General features: G+C 41.6%; 1 protein-coding gene across 30 annotated transcripts in view; it reads right to left on the bottom strand.

Annotated features, from left to right (window-relative positions):
* LOC109897033 (receptor-type tyrosine-protein phosphatase delta) overlaps window positions 1-26,546 on the bottom strand; it is a 593,471-nt gene that overhangs the window by 354,254 nt on the left and 212,671 nt on the right. For all 30 annotated transcript variants that reach the window (XM_031832363.1, XM_031832396.1, XM_031832394.1 and 27 more), the window contains exons 5-6: window positions 24,774-24,839; window positions 5,736-5,847 (exon numbers count right to left, since the gene is read on the bottom strand). The gene's annotated coding sequence lies outside the window, so the exon portion shown is untranslated. The remainder of the gene's footprint in view (window positions 1-5,735; window positions 5,848-24,773; window positions 24,840-26,546) is intronic.

Raw genomic sequence — 26,546 nt, 5'->3', positions numbered from 1 at the left:
TGAACACTTTAGACACCTTATAGAGTCCATGTCCCAATGAATTGAGGCTGTTCTTAATGTATTGTTCACTCAGTGTATATGTGGCTGTTTATCAAAGTTAACTGGCTGAGAAGTCATCAAGTTAAGCTTCTAAACATAACTCTTCCATACATATCGGAATTCCTTTCTTCGGTTTTGATATTGTCAATGATCCACCAAGACCTATAGTCACTGTTTCTGTCTATTGAACGCTTAGCTAGCAAAATACCTACTCTGTATTGGTGAACGACCAAAGTTTGGCTTCTTGAGGATACCTGACTCAATACAATCCCTAGAAACTGGACCAGGGCCAGGAGTTTCATCTTCAATTGACATAACCAGAGAGAACTCGTACCTCACAATAATGTCTACTAACATATCAAATATTCCTGCTTACACACTATTCTAGATTGATTTATTGTGATTTATACACTGACAAAAGTTGACATTTTCACAGACCAGGCCCAAATCCCCGTCATTCGCGTGAAGAAAAGAGAGAAATACAGGGGGTGGAGATCGGGGTGCCTTGAGAGAATTCGTCGGCGGGTGGACAAACCGCCTCTACCATCCATTCCATAAATAAACTGGATGATCTACGATCAAGACTATCCTACCAACGAGACATAAAAAGTTTTGATATCTTATGTTTCACCGAGTCGTGGCTAAACGACGACATGGATAATATAGAGCTGGCTGGGTTAACCACGCATCGGTAGGACAGAGCAGCTACATCTGGGAAGACGAGGGGTGAGTGTGGGTGTATATTTGTTAATAACAGCTGGTGCGCGATGTCTAATATTAAAGAAGTCTCGAGGTATTACTCGCCTGAGGTAGTGAACCTTATGATATGCTGTAGTCCACACCATCTACCAAGAGAGTTTTCATCTATATAATTCGTATCTGTCTATTTACCAACACAACCCGATGCTGGCAGTAAGACGGCTCTCAACAAGATGTATAAAGAAAATGCTCATTCAGAAGCGGCACTCCTAATGTCCAGGACCTTTAATGCAGGCAAACTTAAATCTGATTTATTTAATTTATTTCTACCAGCATGGAAAACCAGATGGAAAAAAAAACTCTAGACCACCTTTACTCCACACAAAGAGATGCATATAAAGCTCTCCCTAATCCTCCATTTGGCAAATCTGACCACAATTCTACCCTCCTCATTCCTGCTTACAAGCAAAAACTAAAGCAAGAAGTACCAGCAACTCGCTTAATACGGAAGTGGTCAGATGACACGGATGCTATGCCACAGACTGGAATATGTTACAGAATCCGTCCAATGGCATTGAGGAGTATACCTGGACAAAAGGAACACCTATATGAGAATGCTGACTATTGACGACAGCTCAGCGTTCAACAACATAGTCAGTCACCCAAGTCATAGACTGTTCTCTCTTAAAAGCTTCTACCCCCAAGCCATAAGACTGCTGAACAATGAATTAAATGGCTGCCTGGACTATTTACATTGACAACCCCCCCTTTGTTTTTACACTGCTGCTACTTCCTGTTTATTATCTATGCATAGTCACTTTACCCCTACCTACATGTACAAATTACTTTGACTAACCTGTACCCCCGCACATTGACGTACCAGCACCCCCTGTATATAGCCTCATTACTGTTATTCTATTGTGTTACTTTTTATAGATTTTTTTACTTTAGTGTATGTAGTAAATATTTTCTTAACTCTAATTCTTGAACTGCATTGTTGGTTAAGGGATTGTACTGTAAGTAAGCCGTTAAGGTCTACACCTGGTGTATTCGGCGCATGTGACAAATACATTTTATTTGATTAGATTTTCAATACAAGCTGAATAAAATGTGCACTGTCCTACAGCTGCCATCTTCAAACTGAATGATACTTAATAATTTAAATGTGTATTTCACAGCAGCCTGCACAGTAATACAAAACATTACACATTAAGTTGGTTATAATAAGACAGTTGGAATGCTCATTAATGTAGATTTAGCTTCCATAGAAAGGAGAAGGCTCTTATTCATAAAGCACGTCAAAGTAGAGGTTTGGTTTAGGTCCCCTCTTTTATTCATTATGATTTAAAAGGCATAACTGATCCAAAATCAGCACTCCTACATCTAACACTGGGGAAATAGCTTCTAGTAAACATATTGTCCATGTCACTGTGTCCTACTTCAATAAACAAGGAGCACACACACACACAGACATAAACAAACATACAGTGCCCTCCACTAATATTGGCACCCTTAGTAAATATGAGCAAAACGGACTATAAAAAATGTTTCTTTGTTGTTTTTCCTCTTGGTCTTTCCATCAAAATATTCACAAAAATCTAACCTTTAATTAAAGTAAAATAATTGAAAGAAAAAATTAATTCTTATAATAAAACAAATATATTCTCAAATATATGTGTGCCACAATTATTGGCACCCCTTCATTCAATTCATTGTGCAACCTCACTTTCCCAACATAACAGCGCTGAGTCTCCTATAATGCGTAATGAGGTTGGAGAACACATGGCAAGGGATCTGAGACCATTGATTTTGAGGTGTGATCATTGTCCTGCTGGAAGATCCATCCAGGGCCCAGTTTAAGCTTCCTAGCAGATGCAGTCAGGTTTTGATTGAATATCTGCTGGTACTTGATGGAGTCCATGATACCATGTATCCTAAGTAGTTGTCCAGGGCCTTTGGAAGAAACACAGCCCCACAACATCAAAGATCCACCACCATACTTCAGAGTGGGGATGAGGTACTTTTCTGCATGGCTATCTTTCTGTCTACGCCAAACCCACCTCTCGTGTTTGTTTCCAAAAAGCTATGTTTTGGTCTCATCTGACCATAGAACCTGGTCCCGTTGAAAGTTCCAGTAAAGTTTGGCAAACTGTAGGTGCCTGAGTTTGTTGTTTGATGACAGCAAAGGCATTTTTATGACAACCCTCCCAAACAACTTGTGGTTATGTAGGTGGCGTCTGATCGTAGTTTTGGAGACTTTCTGACCCCAAGACCCAACTAACGTCTCCATCCTCCTCACTGTACGTGGGGTCAATATAGAGAAACGTCCTCTTCCAGGCCCATTGTTGACATCTCCGGTTGCTTTAAACTTCTTAATTATTGCCCTGATTGTGGAAATTGACATTTTCAACCGTTGAGCTATTTTCTTATAGCCATTTCCTGATTTGTGCAGCTCAACAACCTTTTGTCGCACATCATTAATTACTGTATTCTCGGGTCTTTCCCATAGTGATGGATGACTTTGAGAACTTGGCCGGTGTGTCACCTCATATTTACATACCCCAGTGAAACAAGTCATGGCTTACCACTTCAGTGTTCTTAATCACTCAGGTGAATACATCAAATATGAATGGGAATTTACTTAAGTTAGATTTTACTCATAAGAATTTCTAGGGGTGCCAATAATGGTGGCACACATGTTTCGGAGAAAAACTATTTTTTCATTTATTTCACATTCATTTTTTCAATCATTTTATTTCAATTAAAGATTTGGTTTTTGTAAACATTTAGAATGAAAGACCAAGAGGATAAACAGCAATATTAGTGGAGGACACTGTACACACTTGAGTCAGGCACAAACCTGTGCACACACACACACTAACACACACATGCATATGCACAAAGACACAAACACACAGACATGCACAAAGAAACAGACACACACACACACACACACACACCGGACACAATTGCCTGAATACCTTTTCAGAAAGCTACTGTCCCTATCTTTTTGTCAACGAGGAGTCAGAGAAAACAACTATTTTTAGGAGCAGGTTTAATGTTGCTGAGAGGAGAACTCAGCCATCCATGTCATGTAATGCCATCAATAATTTAGTGCTACCAAATCTACACAGTGTTAGTGGAAAGGACATGGTTTTGGGGGAAAATAAACCTCTGCAATTTGTTTTCAGGTGATGTCTTTACAACACCCATCTCTTAATCATAATGGCAAGATTCTACTAAACTAAAAGTTGTTAACAATATTGTCAGGCTTAAAATCAACTACACAATGTCTGTCTGTCTGTCTGTCTGTCTGTCTGTCTGTCTGTCTGTCTGTCTGTCTGTCTGTCTGTCTGTCTGTCTGTCTGTCTGTCTGTCTGTCTGTCTGTCTGTCTGTCTGTCTGTCTGTCTGTCTGTCTGTCTGTCTGTCTGTCTGTCTGTCTGTCTGTCTGTCTGTCTGTCTGTCTGTCTGTCTGTCTGTCTGTCTGTCTGTCTGCCTGTCTGTATGTCTGTCTGTCTGTCTGTCTGTCTGTCTACTACACCAAATGTATATCTATGTGTGTTTGAGTTTATGTGCTGTCTCTCTACCTCTGTGTTCCCCAGTCGCTGCTTGGTGCAGAGTGAAACAGTAAAGCTGGGGGAGATAGCTTTCAGAAGCTTACATAAAGCCACTGGACTTAATAATTCATGGAGCAAAAATCCCTCAGTGCTCAATATTTATATCTCCCTGAATGTGTTCTGTGACTGTGAGCCCTGTCACAGTGCAGGCCAGCAGAGGGGAAACTTTTACTTTCTACTTTTCATATATTTTTCCACTTTCTTTCAGAGGACAGGTTTCACATTAGGGGCCTGTGGCACAGAAAGGGAGATACTGTATTTCCCAGTATGTCTCAGAGTCTGTATGTGTATACCATGTGGTAGCTCCCTGTGTGTATAGGATGATGATAATTGTGACTCCCATCCTTTGGGTTTTTTGAGTCGTGTTGTTGCTCTGCAAAGAGACGTCAGGGTGATTTCAGGAAAATGAAAGAGAATATGACTGGACTTTCAAACTACTGGATAGGACACACACGCAAACACATCCTCTCTTCTATAAACCTGTGACGATAGCAGCCAATGCATATAATCGGGGTGGTGGACTGTTAACATGAAAGAATCCAGAGGGACATATTAGTTGGAAATATTGTAGAGATCGTGCGCCGCTCATGCTGACATTTACAAATCCTTGCTGATCTTTCCGCTGTGACAACTGAACGTCTTTGCCATCAGATCAGCCTGAGTTCCTATGGCTGAGTCGCAAATGGCACCCTATTCCCCACATAGTGCACTACTTTCAAAAGTAGTACAACATATAGGGAATAGACTGCCATTTGGGACATAACCTATGTAATTCATCTGATTAATGGAAGACTGATAAGTCTTAGCTGCAACTAAACGGTTGCATCTAAATGGAATGAGGGAGCAGGATCTGGGTATGAGACAGAGACAGAGTACTATCTGATATAATGGATTGGGTGAGCTTCTGGTACAGTGGAAGAGCAAGCTTTTAGATGGGCTTAGTGTACTATCTGATTCTAGTATGGGTAAGGAATTACACTACAGTGCTGTATATGCTGACATGAAACCTTTCAAAATAAGAGTTGAGTCTGATAGAATGAGTCTATAAAGCCGTATTGAGAAATCATTCTGACCTGACAAATATTGTCCCTCAATGAAAAATCAAAAAGGTAATTCAAGTTTGAGCAAAGCCGCGAATGCTGGCTATTGTTAAAGTATAGGGAGACACTAGCTTAGTAGAAGTTTGTCCTCACTCTTATATCTAAGTTCAAACACGAGTTCAAACACGTTCCTACTCAGAGATCCACTTGAAAACATTTGCCGGTGTTTACTGTTTATGGTGCTTTCAGCACTAAGAAAGTTGCTCTTCATGATACCCTGCAGAAGGGCAGAAGGTTTTATTGTGCCAGAGATTTCATGAATGTGGGCCATGAACTCACCCAGAACTGAGGCTCCTCTGTTCCACTCATGCAGGTGGCAACATTCTGCCCGATGCCCAAGCTTCGTCCTCGCCAACAACACCAGTATGACCAATACCCCCTATGCCCCCACCTAACAGACAGAGAGACAGAGACAAAGAGTAGAGGAAAATGACAAAAAGAGATAGAGGAGAGAGAGAAGTGGGAGACGAGATAGTTCATGTAAGAAACTGTACAGTGTATCATTTGATCAGTCACTGATTAAACAGTGAAAACCAGTAAACACTGCAGCCCTCCAGGACTGACATGATGCAACTCAACTCTAAACAAACATAAGCTGCTTTCACCAGGGATGACACTAAACCTACTTAAAAATGCAGGCCAGGATCTGAAGCTCAACAAATGTGCAATACATTGTAGAAATTGGATTCGTAACAAATCATCCAAAATGTATTTAATATATATTTGTGAATAATAATAATTTTGCAGCGCTCAACATATCATATGAAATGTATGACGCAGTACACCAAAAAGTTCTGGAGCATCACTTTAATATTAAGGCCTAAGTTGTTTCATCCTGCAGAGAGCTGGTTGTGTAAGGACACAGCCTGGCATCCTTGATCAACCAAACATAAACTATTCGGTTTCACCAAAATAACGTGTCCTGTCAACAGAGGCATATTCAATATCTCTAGGAACAATCCTTATGATTCGTCGGGTTGAATGTGTCTTTTGCTATCAAATAAGCGTTTAAAACAAGTTTTTTTACAGGGTCTCCCATTTCCGCCTGTAGAAGTGGGAACTTACACGGTAGCTAACTCTCACATGACTGCATGGTATAGAATGGACAACAATGGCAGCCCACATGGGAGACCATGGATAAAAACCTGTTAATCACTTATTTGATAGCAAGGACACATTCAACCAATGGGCTAATTGCCGGGTCCTCTACCTAGCCTGCCGTGTCCTCTACCTAGCCTGCCGGGTCCTCTACCTAGCCTGCCGTGTCCTCTACCTAGGCTGCCGGGTCCTCTACCTAGCCTGCCGTGTCCTCTACCTAGCCTGCCGTGTCCTCTACCTAGTCTGACGTGGCCTCTACCTAGGCTGCCGGGTCATCTACCTAGGCTGCCGGGTCCTCTACCTAGGCTACCGGGTCCTCTACCTAGGCTGTCGGGTCCTCTACCTAGGCTGGCGTGTCCTCTACCTAGTCTGACGTGTCCTCTACCTAGCCTGCCGGGTCCTCTACATAGGCTGCCGGCTCCTCTACCTAGGCTATCGGGTCCTCTACCTAGCCTGCCGGGTCCTCTACCTAGGCTGTCGGGTCCTCTACCTAGCCTGCCGGGTCCTCTACCTAGCCTGCCGGGTCCTCTACCTAGGCTGCCGGGTCCTCTACCTAGGCTGCCGGGTCCTCTACCTAGGCTGCCGGGTCCTCTACCTAGCCTGCCGGGTCCTCTACCTAGGCTGGCGGGTCCTCTACCTAGGCTGGCGGGTCCTCTACCTAGGCTGGCATGTCCTCTACCTAGGCTGACGTGTCCTCTATCTAAAGCAGGTGATTGGAGTATAGTTTCAGGATTTCAATAACATATTCAATGGAAAAAAATCTCTTGCATTATTTTATGTGGTTAAACACAGGCCCAAATCTGACGTGACTTGGGATAAATTAATAATATTTGCATGTGGCATGACTTTTTTAATCAGGTGATGAGTGTATTGTATCATAATATCAGTGTTAGATCAGGGAGTGTCTCAGAGAGAGAGGGAAGCAGAAAGACGCAGAGACTGCCAGTTTGGGCAGGAGGACTGTGCTGGCAGGGCTCCCTATCCCCAGGGGCGAAGAGCGATGGTGCATCATGCCTTGCTGCCGTGTCAGTCACATGACCCCCGGAGTAAGAGTCCCCTCAAGCTGCATAATAAATCATCTCAGTCAGGCTGGCTGGCAAGCTCCCTTGAAATGTTCACACACACACACACACACACACACACACACACACACACACACACACACACACACACACACACACACGTGTGTATAGATACGCACACACTCACACCATCTCTCGCACACACGCCTAAACACAAACACACTAATATACTCTCGCATGCACACAGGCTGCTGGAATCATAAAGAGGCAATGTCTTTACTCACTGACCTACTGAGTGTCCTAAATGTGGGCTTTATGCAATGAAAATTTGGTCAAACAATTAGGTACCTGACATAATGTCTTTAACACAACATCAAGTGTGCCATTTTCTTGCGACAACTGACAAGGTGTGAAAGATTTTAACCTGGTGACAAAACCATTTGTTAGTATAGCATTTGTTTAGCAGATACATTTTTACGTGACATTCGGCTAGCTGTCAGTTGACATCAACTCAAACTATAGTCCACTATAGCTCTGCTCCATTTGCCATTGGCAGAAGTTGGTTGTCATAAAAGGTGTTGATTTGTGCCACTTCAACTTGAGTGTAGTCTTAAAAGCGAATATTACATATTCTGGCAGGTAGCTCTACTGTAAAAGGGTTACTGATTGTCTTTAAAAGTACCCAGCCACTCATACATAACAGGCCTCCACAACTTACAGTGCCCGTACACGACACAGTAGTTTTGCCAGTGTCAACTACTTAGCAACAAAGTTCGTTTGAGTCCATGGCCCCTTTGTGTTTTCCTAACCCATGTATTTACTTTACATATGTATTGTAAATGTCCCCTCTCGTTTTGATCACCTCGCCACCTGAGCAGAGAGAAAGTAGCTTTTAAACCACAACACACTGGAGACACTGAAACACCCACCTGGGGAGTGAAATGTGCTGTAAAGCGTCTAATGCCCTGTCGTGCTTAGTCCGAATATTTAACACACAGAACAAGAAGAATCTATTCTGGACTGCAAGACAACCACTAAGAAATATAAGTGCGGCAAGAGCCATCTCCCTTGAGCGCAAGAGAAAGGTGTTATGGGAAAAAAAGACCAGGCTATATATTTAAGGCGAATAGCAAGCTTCGAAAACTTTCCGGCAGCAGTTGATGAGTTCAATGGAGATTCTGTAGACACAGAGAGCATTTGCACTGGCGTATGGCGTACTCCCCTGCCTGGGGAACGGGTACTGGGAGGCTAACAGGCGCACCAATTACAACTGTACCCACAATCCTCTAAAGGGACATAGTTCTGCCTATTGATCTTAGACATGCCCCTGATGGTCATGTATTCATGTTGACATGAGTAATTTTTATTACCGTTACATAATTATTTATTATAAATCTGCAACATTAAAAGGAAGCTCAAGGGTGAGTGGTTATGCAATGTAATCTGACTTGAGTCATACGTTTTTTTTTTAAAGACAACATCCAGCTTCTTGGAGAAAGAAAGTATAAAGCCGTTGGATACAGATTTAAAACGACTTCCTTTTACATTTTAAGGCAGCTACTGTACACGACTCAGTGAATGTCTGAATGGCAGTATTCATAGTAATGCAGTATTCATAGCAATGTATTTAACTTGGTGAGAAGAGGGGCGGGGGCGTGTGCCTTGTGATTAACGAGACGTGGTGTGATCACAACAGCATACAGGAACTCAAGTCCTTCTGTTCACCTGACTTAGAATTCCTCACAATCAAATGTCGAAATCATTATCTACCAAGGGAATTCTCTTCGATTATAATCACAGCCGTATATATTCCCCCCCCAAGCAGACACATCGATGGCCCTGAACAAACTTTATTTGACTCTTTGCAAACTGGAAACCACATATCCTGAGGCTGCATTCATTGTAGCTGGGGATTTTAACAAGGCTAATCTGAAAACGAGACTCCCTAAATTGTACCAGCATATCGATTGCGCAACCAGGGCTGGTAAAACGTGTGATCATTGCTATTCTAACTTCCGCGATGCATATAAGGCCCTCTCCCGCCCTCCTTTCGGAAAAGCTGACCACGACTCCATTTTCAGAAAGTGCACTTACGATGTCGTTCCCATAGCAACGATTAAAACATTCCCAAACCAGAAACCATGGATTGATGGCAGCATTCATGTGAAACTGAAAGCGCGAACCACTGCTTTTAACCAGGGCAAGGTGACCGGAAATATGACCGAATACGAACAGTGTAGCTATTCCCTCCGCAAGGCAATCAAACAAGCTAAGCGTCAGTATAGAGACAAAGTAGAGTCACAATTCAACAGCTCAGACACAAGAGGTATGTGGCAGGGTCTACAGTCAATCACGGATTACAAAAAGAAAACCAGCCCCTTCACGAACCAGGATGTCTTGCTCCCAGACAGACTAAATAATTTTTTCCCCACTTTGAGGACAATGCAGTGCCACTGACACGGCCTGCAACCAAAACTTCATCATGAAGTGCTTTGAGAGACTAGTCAAGGACCATATCACCTCCACTCTACCTGACACCCTAGACCCACTCCAATTTGCTTACCACCCAAATAGATTCACAGACAACACAATCTAAACCACACTGCCCTAACCCACCTGGACAAGAGGAATACCTATGTGAGAATGCTGTTCATCGACTACAGCTCAGCATTTAACGCCATAGTACCCTCCAAACTCGTCATCAAGCTCGAGACCCTGGGTCTCGACCCCGCCCTGTGCAACTGGGTACTGGACTTCCTGACAGGCCGCCCCCAGGTGGTGAGGGTAGGTAACAACATCTCCACCCCGCTGATCCTCAACACTGGGGCCCCACAAGGGTGCGAGTTATCTCCTGTACTCCCTGTTCAACCACGACTGCGTGGCCATGTACGCCTCCAACTCAATCATCAAGTTTGCGGACGACACTACAGTGGTAGGCTTGATTACCAACAACAACGAGACGGCCTCCAGGGAGGAGGTGAGGGCCCTCGGAGTGTGGTGTCAGGAAAATAACCTCACACTCAACGTCAACAAAACAAAGGAGATGATTGTGGACTTCAGGAAACAGCAGAGGGAGCACCCCCCTATCCACATTGATGGGAATGTAGTGGAGAGGGTAGTAAGTTTTAAGTTCCTTGGCGTACACATCACGGACAAACTGAATTGGTCCACCTACACAGACAGCATCGTGAAGAAGGCGCAGCGGCGCCTCTTCAACCTCAGGAGGCTGAAGAAATTTGGCTTGTCACCAAAAGCACTCACAAAAGTCTACAGATGCACAATCGAGAGCATCCTGTCGGGCTGTATCACCGCCTGGTATGGCAACTGCTCCGCCTACAACCTTAAGGCTCTCCAGAGGGTAGTGAGGTCTGCATAACGCATCACCGGGGGCAAACTACCTGCCCTCCAGGACACTTACACCACCCGATGTCACAGGAAGGCCATAAAGATCATCAAGGACAACAACCACTCGAGCCACTGCCTGTTCACCCCGCTATCATCCTGAAGGCGAAGTCAGTACAGGTGCATCAAAGCAGGGACCGAGAGACTGAAAAACAGCTTCTATCTCAAGGCCATCAGACTGTTAAACAGCCACCACTAACATTGAGTGGCTGCTGCCAGCACACTGACTCAACTCCAGCCACTTTAATAATGGGAATTGATGGAAATTGATGTAAAATATATCACTAGCCACTTTAAACAATGCTACTTAATATAATGTTTACATACCCTACATTACTCATCTCATATATATATATATATATATATATATATGTATACACTGTACTCTATATCATCTACTGCATCTTGCCTATGCCGTTCTGTACCATCACTCGTTCATATATCTTTATGTACATATTCTTATCCCTTTACACTTGTGTAGTATATAAGGTAGTAGTTTTGGAATTGTTAGGTTACATTACTCGTTGGTTATTACTGCATTGTCGGATCTAGAAGCACAAGCATTTCGCTACCTCTCGCATTAATAGTGGCCCTCGCTTCATACTCGTCGCCAAACCCACTGGCTCCATGTCATCTACAAGACCCTGCTAGGTAAAGTCCCCCCTTATCTCAGCTCGCTGGTCACCATAGCATCTCCCACCTGTAGCACACGCTCCAGCAGGTATATCTCTCTAGTCACCCCCAAGACCAATTCTTTCTTTGGCCGCCTCTCCTTCCAGTTCTCTGCTGCCAATGACTGGAACGAACTACAAAAATCTCTGAAACTGGAAACACTTATCTCCCTCACTAGCTTTAAGCACCAACTGTCAGAGCAGCTCACAGATTACTGCACCTGTACATAGCCCACCTATAATTTAGCCCAAACAACTACCTCTTTCCCAACTGTATTTAATTTTTATTTATTTATTTATTTTGCTGCTTTGCACCCCATTATTTTTTATTTCTACTTTGCACATTCTTCCATTGCAAAACTACCATTCTAGTATTTTACTTGCTATATTGTATTTACTTTGCCATCATGGCCTTTTTTTGCCTTTACCTCCCTTCTCACCTCATTTGCTCACATTGTATATAGACTTGTTTATACTGCATTATTGACTGTATGTATTATTGACTGTATGTTTGTTTTTACTCCATGTGTAACTCTGTGTCGTTTTATCTGTCGAACTGCTTTGCTTTATCTTGGCCAGGTCGCAATTGTAAATGAGAACTTGTTCTCAACTTGCCTACCTGGTTAAATAAAGGTAAAATAAATAAATAAATAAAATAAAAATTAACATCTGCTAACCATGTGTATGTGACAAATACATTTGATTTGATTTGATTTTGAACTTGTGTAACTTCAAGGCCATGAAACCATGAAACCGAACACTGCTTAGATGCAACGCAAATCCAGTCTCCAAAATGATTGGAACCCTTGATAAAGTGGCTGCTGCCAACATACTGACTCAACTTGTGCATGTGACAAATAAAATTGAATTTGATTTGAGATTATTGAAAAAGACTGTATAAAATGAATTATACAAATACTGAGGTATAATGTATAATGGCACAAACAACAATATCCTATCCATGCAACCACTAGGCACTTCCATAAATATGGACATATTAACAGAACACATGTTAATAAGATATCATATTAAATCATTCATTCATCATTCATCATTCATAAGAATGCCGGTGTCAATAAATACAATATATTGTTGATCTTTGACAAATGGCCATGGATAGGATGATGCATATTGATGATATGGGTTTTGATGAAAGCATAATGCGCATGGATTGTTAAAATGTGGATTATGGTGTGTTCTGAATGGCCTAATTAGACTGAGGGGGGTGAGTAGTAGAGTTGTTTGCTCCCTGACGCGCTAATATACATATTGTGAATAAAAGGTATCAGTCTATTCAAAAACATGGCCTATGGTCCTACATTATGAACTGATCACAAAAGTGTTAATGGTAGGGATGCACGATATATATCGGTGAACATATCGGAATCGGCTGATAATAGAAAAAATGTGAACATCGGTTTCGGCCGATGTCTAGTCAAAGCTACCGTGCATACCTATATAACGTAGGTACATGAGGTAATGACCACACGTAAAATTTTGCCCAACATGTGCAACACAGCATTCCTAACCTAACCCAGCATTCCTAACCACACAATGTCTGCTGTGTGGATTGAACAGTCATTTGAAAGAATGCGAACATTTCAGCGAGACAACTCAAAGGCGACATCCATTAAAGCCAAGATAATGGAATTAATTTCCCTTGACAATCAACCGTTCTCTGTCGTGGGTTATGTTGGCTTTCGCCGACTGGTCGAGCACCGGTATATACTACCAAGTGCGCTATTTTTCAGATGTTGCCCAACCGGAGTTACACAGTAATAGCATCACTGCTATTAGCTTCATGACATACATGGCTTCAACGCCATTTGCATCTTTGTGTGTCAAAAAAGATACAGTAGCACTGTCAAAGCTGTACAAAAATGTCTGCAAATAAGCAAACCCAACCCCGGACACGAACGATGTCTTTACAATACCGCATTGGTAATAAAGCATAATTTGTCTGACCACAACTTCTGGGGTAGCTAGCTTTAGCTTGGTACCTAGCTAGCACCAATACAACCAGCCTGAAAACAATGACCAGTAGAAACTGCAGTCATTTTCATTCATCTTAGCAATGATTTAGGAATCCTTGTGAGTAAGTACTAGCAAGGTTGCCACTTGTTGTTCGAATATTGAAATCGCACTTCAGTTCACGAAAATAAATAGCTAGCCATCTACTTAACCCTGTTGCCCAAAGCTAACATTATAAGCAACCAGCTAGCTTCATCTGGCTAGTGAGGCTTGACAGGACTGGGTTATTTGTTGTGAAGCTGGCCAGAATAAGGATTAGGCACAATAGTGGAATTTGCGGTTTGCTTTCAAAATAAAAGTATGTCATTGACAGTAAAGCAAATGAATACAAATAGTAGAATTATACCATACTTTCATTTTGAAGGCTAACCGCAAAGTCCACCATTGTGGCGAATCCTTATTGTGGCTAGCTTCACATAGATGGGTCCGACCACCATTAATCAAATAAGAACAGTCTTAAAATTAGGGTTATTTTAGACAATGACACTTAGCTATATTATTAGCTAGATAACTATAGCTACTGAAACAGATTATGTTGTTTTGCTATGTTTTTAGGGAAGAACAATGTTTGCAAGCTAGGTTTTGTTATGACCAGCATTGTATGTGTGTGAGACAACTTTACCAGCATCATAGCATACATATTGATGAATTGTTGTGACATATGAAACACGAGTGATAGTGTAATCAATGTGTAATAACTACATACAAAATTTTGAATGCGTTAAATTATTATGTGACGTGCAGTCATATTCAGGTCCTGAAGCTTAATTGACACATCAAATAGTGTTATTTGACACGTCAAATAGTGCTAAATAGTATATTTTTTGACACGCAAAGACCCAAATGGCATTCCATTGCAATCCTGGTTGAGAATGAAACGACTCAACAAATGAATAACGAAACGACACAGCAAGTAAGTGAAAGAAATAGGTTTTGATTTTGTTTACTGGTAATGGGGACATATGTAAATTCAACAAAATTACTTTTCGGTCAGTGTGGTGTGTGTAACCTTTATTTAACTAGGCAAGTCAGTTATTAAGAACAAATTCTTATTTACAATGACGGCCCGGATGACGCTGGGCCAACTGTGCGCCGCCCTATGGGACTCCCAATCACGGCCGGATGTGATACAGCCTGGATTCGAACCAGGGACTGTAGTGATGCATCTTGCACTGAGATGCAGTGCCTTAGACCGCTGTGTCCATGTGTGTGTGTTAACTATTTAAATGTACTAGAATGCTTAAAAGGCCGCTAAAATATGAAAATATCGGTTATCGGTATCGCTTTTTTTGGCAAGGAAAATATTGGATATCGGTAAAGGCCAAAAATGTCATATCGGTGCGTCACTGGTTAATGAAGTTGTGTGATTTTTTTTTGAGGAGAAAGCTTACATAATGTGTCATGTTTACATACACAGTAACAGTCCAGTTGAACAGGCAGTGTAGTAGTGCAGTGTTGGTTGTCTGTCTGAAGGGTAGAGTTCTCAGCTCACTGGGTAGGAGGCACCTCTAGGGAAGGGAATGGTTTGGGACCCTCAGGCGAGGACAGGAAGAAACTGCCTCGGCTCACTATTATTCGAGACACTATTATTCCAGCCACTATTATTTGAGTTACAAGCAAGTCTCAATTTATAAGCTCCAAATCTCAAGTCGAGACCCAAGTCGAACAGGTCGAGTCTCGAGTCAAGCCTCCCCTTGAGAAACCAAATTTAATCTGTCTAACAGGAACTCAAACAAAACCCTCCCAGGTCCATACAATTACCCAATTGGCAATTACAACCAATAAACAGTTTTTACAATATTAAAGGCAATTTCCACATCCATTCCTACGTTGGTACATTCATCTTAATCAGACTTAATTATTCATGATATTTCATCACCATTCATTCATACATGAAAAATATTTTTCAAACTACACTGTTTGAGAAACAGAAGAACTGGCAGAATCATTAAATAGTACCTGCAAAACACCAGTCTCAACATCAACAGTGAAGAGGCGACTCCGGGATGTTGGCCTTCTAGTCAGAGTTCTTCTGTCCAGTGTCTGTGTTCTTTTGCCCATCTTAGTCTTTCCTTTTTATTGGCCAGTCTGTGCTATGTCTTTTTCTTTGCAACTCTCATCCCAGAGTCGCCTCTTCACTGTTGACATTGAGACTGGTGTTTTGCGGGTACTATTTAATGAAGCTACCAGTTGAGGGCTTGTGAGGCATCTGTTTCTCAAACTAGACACTCTAATGTATTTGTCCTCTTGCTTAGTTGTGCACCGGGGCTTCCCACTCCTCTTTCTATTCTGGTTAGGGACAGTTTGCGCTGTTCTGTGAAGGGAGTAGTACACAGTGTTGTACGAGATCTTCCGTTTCTTGGCATTTCGCATGGTATAGCCTTAATTTCTCAGAATAAGAATAGACTGACGAGTTACAGAAGAAAGATCTTTGTTTCTGGCCATTTTGAGCCTGTAATCAAATCCACAAATGCTGATGCTCTAGATACTCAACCAGTCTAAAGAAGGCCAGTTTTATTGCTTCTTTAATCAGACCAACAGTTTGCAGCTATGCTAACATAATTGCAAAATGTTTTCTAATGATCAATTAGCATTTTAAAATTATAAACCTGGATTACCTAACACAACGTGCCATTGGAACACAGGAGTGATGGTTGCTGATAATGGATAATGGGTAATATCTACATAAGACTATGTAGATATTCCATACAAAAAATATGCCGTTTCCCTCTACAATAGTCATTTACAACATTATCAATGTTTGCACTGTATTTCTGATCAATTTGATGTTGTTTTAAAGGACAAAAATATGATTTTCTTTCAAAAACAAGGACATTTCTAAGTGACCCCAAACTTTTGAACGGTAGTGTATGTATATAGGGCAGCAGCCTCTAATGTGCTCGTTACAATAAATGCTATAGTCCTTGATCTTCAAGAATAGGACTTGGAAATATGGAAGTATAGATTAGTCAAATTATTTTACCTGAGCATGACCCCAAAACTAAGGACTTATCAGCCAGCCTTACTCTGTTGTTTATGATTTTGTTGTCATGGAGGACTGATTGGGCTCACTGATTCAAGTTGAAAAATAAATGCTGCGCTCATGGAATGGCATGCTTTGAGCATTACTGAAATGTGCTATTTACATGTGAAAAATGTATGCCATTTGCTATAGGCCCGAAGTTTACATTTTTTATAGTGACACTGATATCTTGATAATATGCAGCTGTTTCAAGGGAAAATCCACAGATGAAACAATAACAAAATGGGTGCCCCGCCTCTGTTTTTGTAAAAAGCTGAAGGATGGGAATGGAGAAATGTAACCACTCTCAGATTAATAGACAGAGCTATGGACGCAAGGAATGACCATCCATGATATCAACATTATGGTTTTTACCATGTTATAAGGCGATACAGTGTTTGTTTACATTTACAATGTTTACAAACATTGGAATAAAACAAGCTTATATTTTGGGTTTTCATGGAGTGTGACAGTTGAACTAAGCTCATGAGGGATTTATATGTTCTTCAAGAATCAATGTATATAAATATATCATTTCTAATTCCAAAAGTGGATGTAGCAACTACAGATTGCCCCTTTAAGTCTATCAAAAGTGTGCGAGTTTAAGCATGTGTCCATTCGGCCTATGAATTTATTTTTTATCATCATGAATTAGATAAATGCACCACTTTTATTCCATAGGCTGGGATCCGCACTCTGCAGCTGTTGCAAGAACGCATTTTTCACTGGCTGTCCAATAGTTTCAAAAGCAATGATTGATAGGCAGCTTAAAAGTCTTGAATTCAACTAATATTGGGTTCAAATACACATTTAGATTTGTGAACAGACATCCACAACAACCACAATCTGTAAGGCGCAAATAGCTAAATGAGAGCAGCAGTGTGATTCACATCAATGTGCTATGTAGATATCAATAATATCCGTATCGCCTTAGACTACACCACTGCTGTCATCCTGACCTCCAAGCGTTTATTCAAGTTGGATCATCTTTGGATGCCAACAGCAGTCGTATCATCGGAAGACATAGCTTGGACTGTAGCCTACAAAAGCCTATTCCTGCTCTTTTCCCGAGATCCATCAAACACATTTGGTGTGTCATCATAGTGGTCTCTGACTTGTGGTCAGACCCACTCAGGTGGAACAAACTTAAACTTGCACCTTATTTTCAATGCTGATTTGAATGTCATTGAGAAAACAGTGAAGTGTCAAATATTCTTTTCAGAAAACATCCTTTCTGAATTTAAAAGTAATCCTCGAAGTAATCTTCTAGTTTTTCAAACGTATCTGTAATCTGATTACAATATTTTTGCTGGTAACATAACGGATTACAGTTACTGTTTTTTGTAATCCCTTACATGTAACGGATTACATGTAATCTGCTACTCCCCAACCCTGCTCATTGACATGGGTCAGACTCAAGTTCAAGTCCTGTGACTCGAATCCACAACTCTGGATGAGACGCACTGTGATACTGTGTGCGTGTGTGTCTATGTGTGTGTGTCTGAGTGTGTGCATGTATCAACTAGCTCTCTACACACACCACTGTAAGCTCTACATAAATATAGCCTGTCCTACAACATTTCCTCTCCCCACCAGTCACCATGTGTGAATAGTAGAGATAGGCTTCCATTCCATCAGCAGTGTATTCATATAATATGACTGACTGTATGGGGAGGAGCAACTGTCTGCTGGAACAGCAATAGGCCTGCTGCCCCTGAGGGGGGTGCTGCTAGCATGCTTTATCTGTGGTGTTTAGCTAAACTGGTTTGTATGATATACATGTATACAGTACAGTACAGCTGTTATTATTGGGAACAATTTTGAAGTAAATTGGTTGATTCATCTCTATGATGTGACGATTCATCTATAAGACAACCTATGCACTGTTGTCACTTTATTTCCCCATGTAATTTAGTGATTTGCAATTATATTGCATTGGTTGAGGGTTGACATTTCAACAAACATGATTACAAACTGAAAACTGAAAACATATAAACGCAACATGGAACAATTGTATAAATTTTTCCTGAGTTTCAGTTCATATAAGGAATCAGTCAATTGAAATGAATTCATTAGGCCCTAATCTATTGATTTCACATGACTAGGAATACAGATATGCATCGGTTGTTCACAGATACCAAAAAAAAAAAAGGTTGAACGGAATGTTGATTGTGACATGTGGAATGTTGTCCCACTCCTCTTCAATGGCTGTGCGAAGTTGCTGGATATTGGTGGGAACTGGAACACGCTGTCGTACACGTCGATCCAGGGCATCACCCCACCGCCACCATGGGGCACTCTGTTCGCAACTTTGAGATCAGCAAACCGCTCGCCCACACGACGCCATACACGTTGTCTGCCATCTGCCCGGTACAGTTGAAACCGGGATTCATCGGTTTAAGAGCACACTTCTCCAGCGTGCCAGTGGCCATCGAAGGTGAGCATTTTCCACTGAAGTCAGTTACGACGCCGAACTGCAGGCAGGTCAAGACCTATGTGAGGACGAAGAGCACGCTGGTAACCTTCCCTGAGACGGTTTCTGACAGTTTGTGCATAAATGCTTCAGTTGTGCAAACCCATAGTTTCATCAGCTGTCCAGGTGGCTGGTCTCAGACGATCCCGCAGGTGAAGAAGCCGGATGTGGAGGTCCTGGGCTGGCGTGGTTACACATGGTCTGCGATTGTGAGTTCATTTGGACATATTGCTACACATAATTAGAGAGAAATAAGCTTTTTGTGTGTCTGAGTTATTTTATTTCAGCCCATGAAACAAGGGATCAACACTTTACATGTTGTGTTTAAATTTTGTGACCTGTTTCAAGAAGCTAGGCGTATGTCGCACGTCACTACTTCAAAGTGGAGCCATTTGAACATTTCAACAAAAAATGGTCTTAGCAAAATGTTTTTTTGGCAGAAATGCCTTCTGGAACATGCAAATTTTCATGTGCCTTAATAACAAATGTGTATGTCATCTGTAAATACGAATAAAATGGGTAAATTACGAGCCTAGTTGGTTTAGCTATGATTGGTTGAGATAATTAATGGGCTGGATATGCCGAGTTCAGATTGGTCTGCCATGTAGCATGCTTCTGTCTATAACATGAGCTGCTCAGTATGTGTAGATACTCCTTTCTAACACAGCTTTTTTTAAAGATATCATGAAGAACTGATAAAGTGTTGCTACTGCTCTCAACATTGCTGCCCTAAAGTTAACAGGAGCTATCGACAAAGATCAGTGGGAAAAAGTTATGATGGACTATTTTCTGGAGGACGATCGTGCCATGTTGACTCTCACTGACTCTAAAAATGTACCAGACGATGAGGAAATCCCTGATTTAGGTAAAAAGGTTTTCATTGAACCAGACATTGTAGAGTCTTCTGATGACAGTGATGGAGAATAAACGGTGGTTAAGAAGTTGATCGCTTTTTGAAATCAGTGGAAACAGAGAGATGATTGCCAAATGCAGAGAGAGTCGAAAAGAGAACACAGAAGGCTGTTGTATAAAACACCTGTCTCCAGATGAAATCTTCAAACTAATGGCAACCATGGCATGCATGATAGAAAGGCAGAAGCATTCATCTATGTTTACGGATAAGAGTCTAGCTACATTTTCAGATATAATACGTTTCAAATTTGGTGAGAAAGTCGTTTTCATTGCAAGTTCAAGCATACTAGCTAGCTAGCAAGCTAACATTGAACCTTGTTGGTTAATTTAGGCTACCTGCAGATTCATGCATGGTGCATGGTAGTACGGGTAGGATTATGGTTCATTGTTTAACAAGCTAGCTACATGTCTAAACAAAAGGCTCCACTATGCAAGTAACCATTTCACTGTACCGTATACACCTTCTGTATCCTGTGCATGTGACAAATAAGCGTTTTATTTGATATAGTATTTGTTTACCAGAGACGGTAATTTGAAGAACAACATGACCTGCACCAAGGTCAGATTAGAATATATGATAAAGTGTATTTATACTACTACTTTTTGAAACTACTTTCACCACTTTTATTCTTAAAATCTTTGGTTGTTAACTACATTACCTTCTTCACTCTGTTTAGCACATGGCCTCATATGAGGCCATGTACTAAACAACCAAAGATTTCAAGACAGAAGGCTGGTTTATACTACGGGTTCGTAAATTCTATCTGGAGTGCCAGAGTGCACTCAAAGTTCGTAATCTCAGAGCGTTGTCAGATTGTCCGTTCGTAAATTGAGAGCATTCCACTCTCGGAGCATTCAGAGCGCACACTAGATGCTCTGACAGAGGAGTAGAGTTGATCCGAATGTTCTGACCTAACAAAAGCAATCAAGCACCGAATGTAATTGGCTAATGTTGGCTAGGTTGCTAGTGTCACGGCTCCTCCTCTGCATTGCAGGGGCGGTTCCTCCTGCGGGCAGAGGATGGTCGTTAGTGAATGGAGTTAACTGGGATCAGACTATTTAAACTGTCACTAATCACCTCTCTCTCTCTCTCTCTGCTCCTCCAGGTATGAACCTGTTTTGTTTGTTCTTTTGTAGTTTTGCATAGTTTTCACTCAGTCATTCACACACACAGATTCACACATCCATGTACTTTACATACACCTTACATTATGATATTTCCACACCTCATTCCTTTTTCTTAGTTTAAAGTTAATAGTTTTGCTTACAATAAGGAAAAAAATTGAAATGGCCTATACCTGTTGTTCGGGTCCCCTCATTTTTGACACAGGCTATGAGCCGGCCTGTGACACTAGCTACTTCCAGACACAAATGAGAGAACAGCTTACTCTGACCATTTTACTCGCCCTAGCAGAGCCGGTTAGGCTGTTTTCTTATCTAGAGCGTGGTTAACTCTAACTGTGCTGCTGGCATCAATTTAATTATGCTTTTTTGCCAATGTTTACTGACACTGGACATATTCAACGGGTGTTGAGCGTTCGTAAATTACTCAGTTATTCTGCACTCTGGCACACTTGACAAGAATGCTCTGAAATCGGAGTAGATAGCCAGAGCAAATGTATTAGCTACGTCTATCGACAGTTGTCGCAGTAACATAATGAACATTCTATTGAAATGGTTACTTGCATAGTGGAGTCTTTTGTTTAGACATGTAGCTAGTTAGCTAGCTAAGCACTGAACCATAATCCCAACTCATAACATTACTACCCTGCATGAATCTGCAGGTAACAAACCAACTAGGTTCAATGTTAGCTGGCTAGCTAACATTAGGCTATAACTAGCAATGCAAATGGCTCATACACATAGGCATCGTTAGCTAGTGAGCCAGCCAGCTAGCTAACAGTACGCTTTAACCTGAAATGAAAACAACTTTTTGAAAAAAATTGAATGGTGTAATATCTGAAAATGTAGCTATCAAAAGCATCTTACCCTTATACACCATAGTACCCTCCAAGCTCGTCATCAAGCTCGAGACCCTGGGTCTCGACCCCGCCCTGTGCAACTGGGTACTGTACTTCCTGACGGGCCGCCCCCAGGTGGTGAGGGTAGGCAACAACATCTCCACCCCGCTGATCCTCAACACTGGGGCCCCACAAGGGTGCGTTCTGAGCCCTCTCCTGTACTCCCTGTTCACCCACGACTGCATGGCCACGCACGCCTCCAACTCAATCATCAAGTTTGCGGACGACACAACAGTGGTAGGCTTGATTACCAACAACGACGAGACGGCCTACAGGGAGGAGGTGAGGGCCCTCGGAGTGTGGTGTCAGGAAAATAACCTCACACTCAACATCAACAAAACTAAGAAGATGATTGTGGACTTCAGGAAACAGCAGAGGGAACACCCCCCTATCCACATCGATGGAACAGTAGTGGAGAGGGTAGCAAGTTTTAAGTTCCTCGGCATACACATCACAGACAAACTGAATTGGTCCACCCACACAGACAGCATCGTGAAGAAGGTGCAGCAGCGCCTCTTCAACCTCAGGAGGCTGAAGAAATTCAGCTTGTCACCAAAAGCACTCAGAAACTTCTACAGATGCACAATCGAGAGCATCCTGGCGGGCTGTATCACTGCCTGGTACGGCAACTGCTCCGCCCACAACCGTAAGGCTCTCCAGAGGGTAGTGAGGTCTGCACAACGCATCACCGGGGGCAAACTACCTGCCCTCCAGGACACCTACACCACCCGATGTTACAGGAAGGCCATAAAGATCATCAAGGACAACAACCACCCAAGCCACTGCCTGTTCACCCCGCTATCATCCAGAAGGCGAGGTCAGTACAGGTGCATCAAAGCTGGGACCGAGAGACTGAAAAACAGCTTCTATCTCAAGGCCATCAGACTGTTAAACAGCCACCACTAACATTGAGTGGCTGCTGCCAACACACTGACTCAACTCCAGCCACTTTAATAATGGGAATTGATGGAAATGATGTCAAATATATCAATAGCCACTTTAAACAATGCTACCTAATATAATGTTTACATACCCTACATTATTCATCTCATATGTATACGTATATACTGTACTCTATATCATCTACTGCACTTTTATCTCCCTCACCAACTTCAAACATCTGCTATCTGAGCAGCTAACCGATCGCTGCAGCTGTACATAGTCCATCGGTAAATAGCCCATCCAATTGACCTACCTCATCCCCATACTGTTTTTATTTATTTTTCTGCTCTTTTGCACACCAAAATCTCTACCTGTACATGACCATCTGATAATTTATCACTCCAGTCTTTATCTGCAAAATTGTAATTATTCTCCTACCTCCTCATGCCTTTTGCACACAATGTATATAGACTCCCCTTTTTTTCTACTGTGTTATTGACTTGTTAATTGTTTACTCCATGTGTAACTCTGTGTTGTCTGTTCACACTGCTATGCTTTATCTTGGCCAGGTCGCAGTTGCAAATGAGAACTTGTTCTCAACTAGCCTACCTGGTTAAATAAAGGTGAAATAAAATGTAAAAAAATCTTTATGTAATACATGTATCACTAGCCACTTTAACTATGCCATTTTGTTCACATACTCATCTCATATGTATATACTGTACTCGATACCATCTACTGTGTCTTGCCTATGCCGCTCTGTTCCATCACTCATTCATATATCTTTATGTACATATTCTTTATCCCCCTACACTTGTGTGTATAAGACAGTAGTTTTGGAATTGTTAGTTAGATTACTTGTTGGTTATTACTGCATTGTCGGAACTAGAAGTACAAGCATTTTGCTCGACTCGCATTAACATCTGCTAACCATGTGTATGTGACAAATAAAATTTGATTTGATTTGATGGATGCTTCTCCCTCTGTCATGGATGCCATGGTTGCTCGTAGTTTATAGATGTAGACAGGTGTTTAATACAACCACATTCTGTGTTCTCTTTTCGACTCCCTCTCCATATTAGCAATCAAACGCCAGAATATTCTGCTATCATACATACTCTAATTCCACCAGGCATTCCACTGATTTCAAAACTATTGTCCTACAGAAATTTGAGTGCAACACTGTGCAGTTCTACGATACATCTTTCAAAAAACCTGTGTTAGAAAGGATTACCTACCTCTCTCGGCATGTCAAGCCTATTAATTATCTCAACCAATCATGGCTAAACCAACCAGGCTCATAATTTTTTTATTTATTTGTATTTACAGTTGGCATCCAAGTTTGTTATTAAGTCACATGAAAGTTCACATGTTCCAGAAGGCATTTCTGCCAAAAAAACGCATTTTGATTTAAAAAAAAGTTTACGTACAAATGGCTCTCCTGTGAAGTAGTGATGTGCGACATATGCCTAGTTTCCTGAAAAGAGTCACATATGTGAATCCTTAAAGAGATGGGTGTGGCTAAGGCTTAAGAGGGTGTGAACAATGCTGAATGGGTGTAGACAAAACTCTCCAGTAGGTGTACCAAAACATTCATGGGCCATCTTCTCAAAAGTGGGGTTACAAGTTTATCAACTTTCAAAGCAGAATTACTTTCCCATTGTACCTCAACTGCAGTGTTGATACATATGACCGAATCCAGGTGGTTGGTCACATTTTATTCAGCGTAGTATAAAGCTAATTTGGATGAAGAGAATGTATCATTGATCTGCATAGCTCTTACCTGTTAGGAACACTTGATACCAATGCTGCCTCGGACCAGAAGGAATCTGAACTCCTCGGAATTTCCCTGGAAAAGAAGATGATTGTAAGGATTTAGGTGACATCACTAAACGACTGTCAATGTTAATACCCACTGAGAACCAACCATGTGATGACAATAGATGTGGCAATATGATCATCTGTGACATCTTCATGGGGAGGCTGTCAATGCCACACACAGGCTGCATCCCATATTCCCTATTGGCCCTGGTCAAGTAGTGCACTTTGTAGGGAACAGGGTGACATTTGAGACACAACCAAATACTATTGACCAAGTAAACATGAATACTGAAGTTCATTGCTTCACTGATTGTAGAGCACACCAAAATACAAAGATCCTATGCCAGTTTAGAGCAGGACGATGATAGGAAGGATGGTTAAGTTCATTACGGTGTCCGCCCAAAATACCTGCACAAATATTTATATAGTGAGTTTTCTCCATATACTGTACAGTCAGTGTTATTTGCATTGTTTGTTGGTTTGTAAACAAGCACAGCCCCAACTCTCTCTCTCTCTCTCTGTAACACATACACACAGTCTCTCCATTCTCAGTGTCATCCTTTCTCTCTTCCTCTCTCCGTCTCACCCTCTGTCTGTGAGTAGTCTTAATTGATTTGTCTTCAGCCGCGTAGCGATCGACAGCTGGGAGATAATGGGGAAGTAAAGGAACACAGATGAGCCCCGGAGGACCAGAGAGAGAGCTCTTCCTCACCAACGACACACACACTCACACACACGCTCGGTCACACACCAAATGGTGGGGAATAATTCAGTCCCGGCTTGTATTGTGTCCTTTGTGTTCTACCCACACCGAGCCTTCAGTCTATTTTACCAGTACTTTAATTTGGAAAATCATCTGTTTACTCTCCAAAAGATCAAAGTAGGTTCTAAAGATTTCTAAAAATCACTTCCTTCATTATTCAAGCCAACAAGGAGTGGCAGAGTGTGCTTCTCACGCCCAGCATTGGAGCATACTGATTAATTAGCTTGTATAATTAGCTTAATGACATAGAGAAACATGGCTCCAGCCACCCAAGAAGTTATGCTAATGATCTCCTGTCTATAGCAATTAAAACACCCATAATTTCAGCACCAAAATCGTGTAGTTCAGAACTATGAGCTGGTAGGGTTGTGTTGTAAGGTGTCACAGCATTGTGTTAGCTGATACCGTAGCAATGTGATAGCAGATAGGCGCAGTGCTGAAAAGTACAGGGGCCGGATTCCCAAAACACTACTTCCGAAAAAAAAACGTAAGAAGTTTAAGGAACAAAATAAGAAATTCATAAGATTGTTCGTAAGTGCAATTCCTCAAAATGTTCTTAGGAATTCATCGTTTTTTTTAGGAACTTAGTAAATATCTTTCCTAAGAACTTCACCATTCATGTGGACCAACTAGAGGAGAAGGTGTTGTCATGATAGGAAAGACAGTGGCAGAGGGACTGCACGAGCAGTAAGTTAGATAGCTAGCTAGCTAACATGTAACGACATTAGCCAACATAGCTAACAACGTTAACATTAGCCAAGTTCTTCTTTGCAAATTGACGAGCTAATGCTAGATATTTAACACTTCTAGAATATTGTAATATATTGTTAATTACTAGCTAGCTAGATAATGCGCATGTAATTAGTTTTCAGAAGTATCCATTCATCATAAAGACAAGGGTTTAGCTGTCCTAAAGTTAAGTACATTTCCAAGAAGAAATCACATCACAATCAATATAGAGAAGCAGGGGTG

Source organism: Oncorhynchus kisutch, linkage group LG9 (genome assembly GCF_002021735.2).
Source record: "Oncorhynchus kisutch isolate 150728-3 linkage group LG9, Okis_V2, whole genome shotgun sequence".
Taxonomy (NCBI): domain Eukaryota; kingdom Metazoa; phylum Chordata; class Actinopteri; order Salmoniformes; family Salmonidae; genus Oncorhynchus; species Oncorhynchus kisutch.
This window is presented reverse-complemented; position numbering and strand designations above follow the sequence as displayed.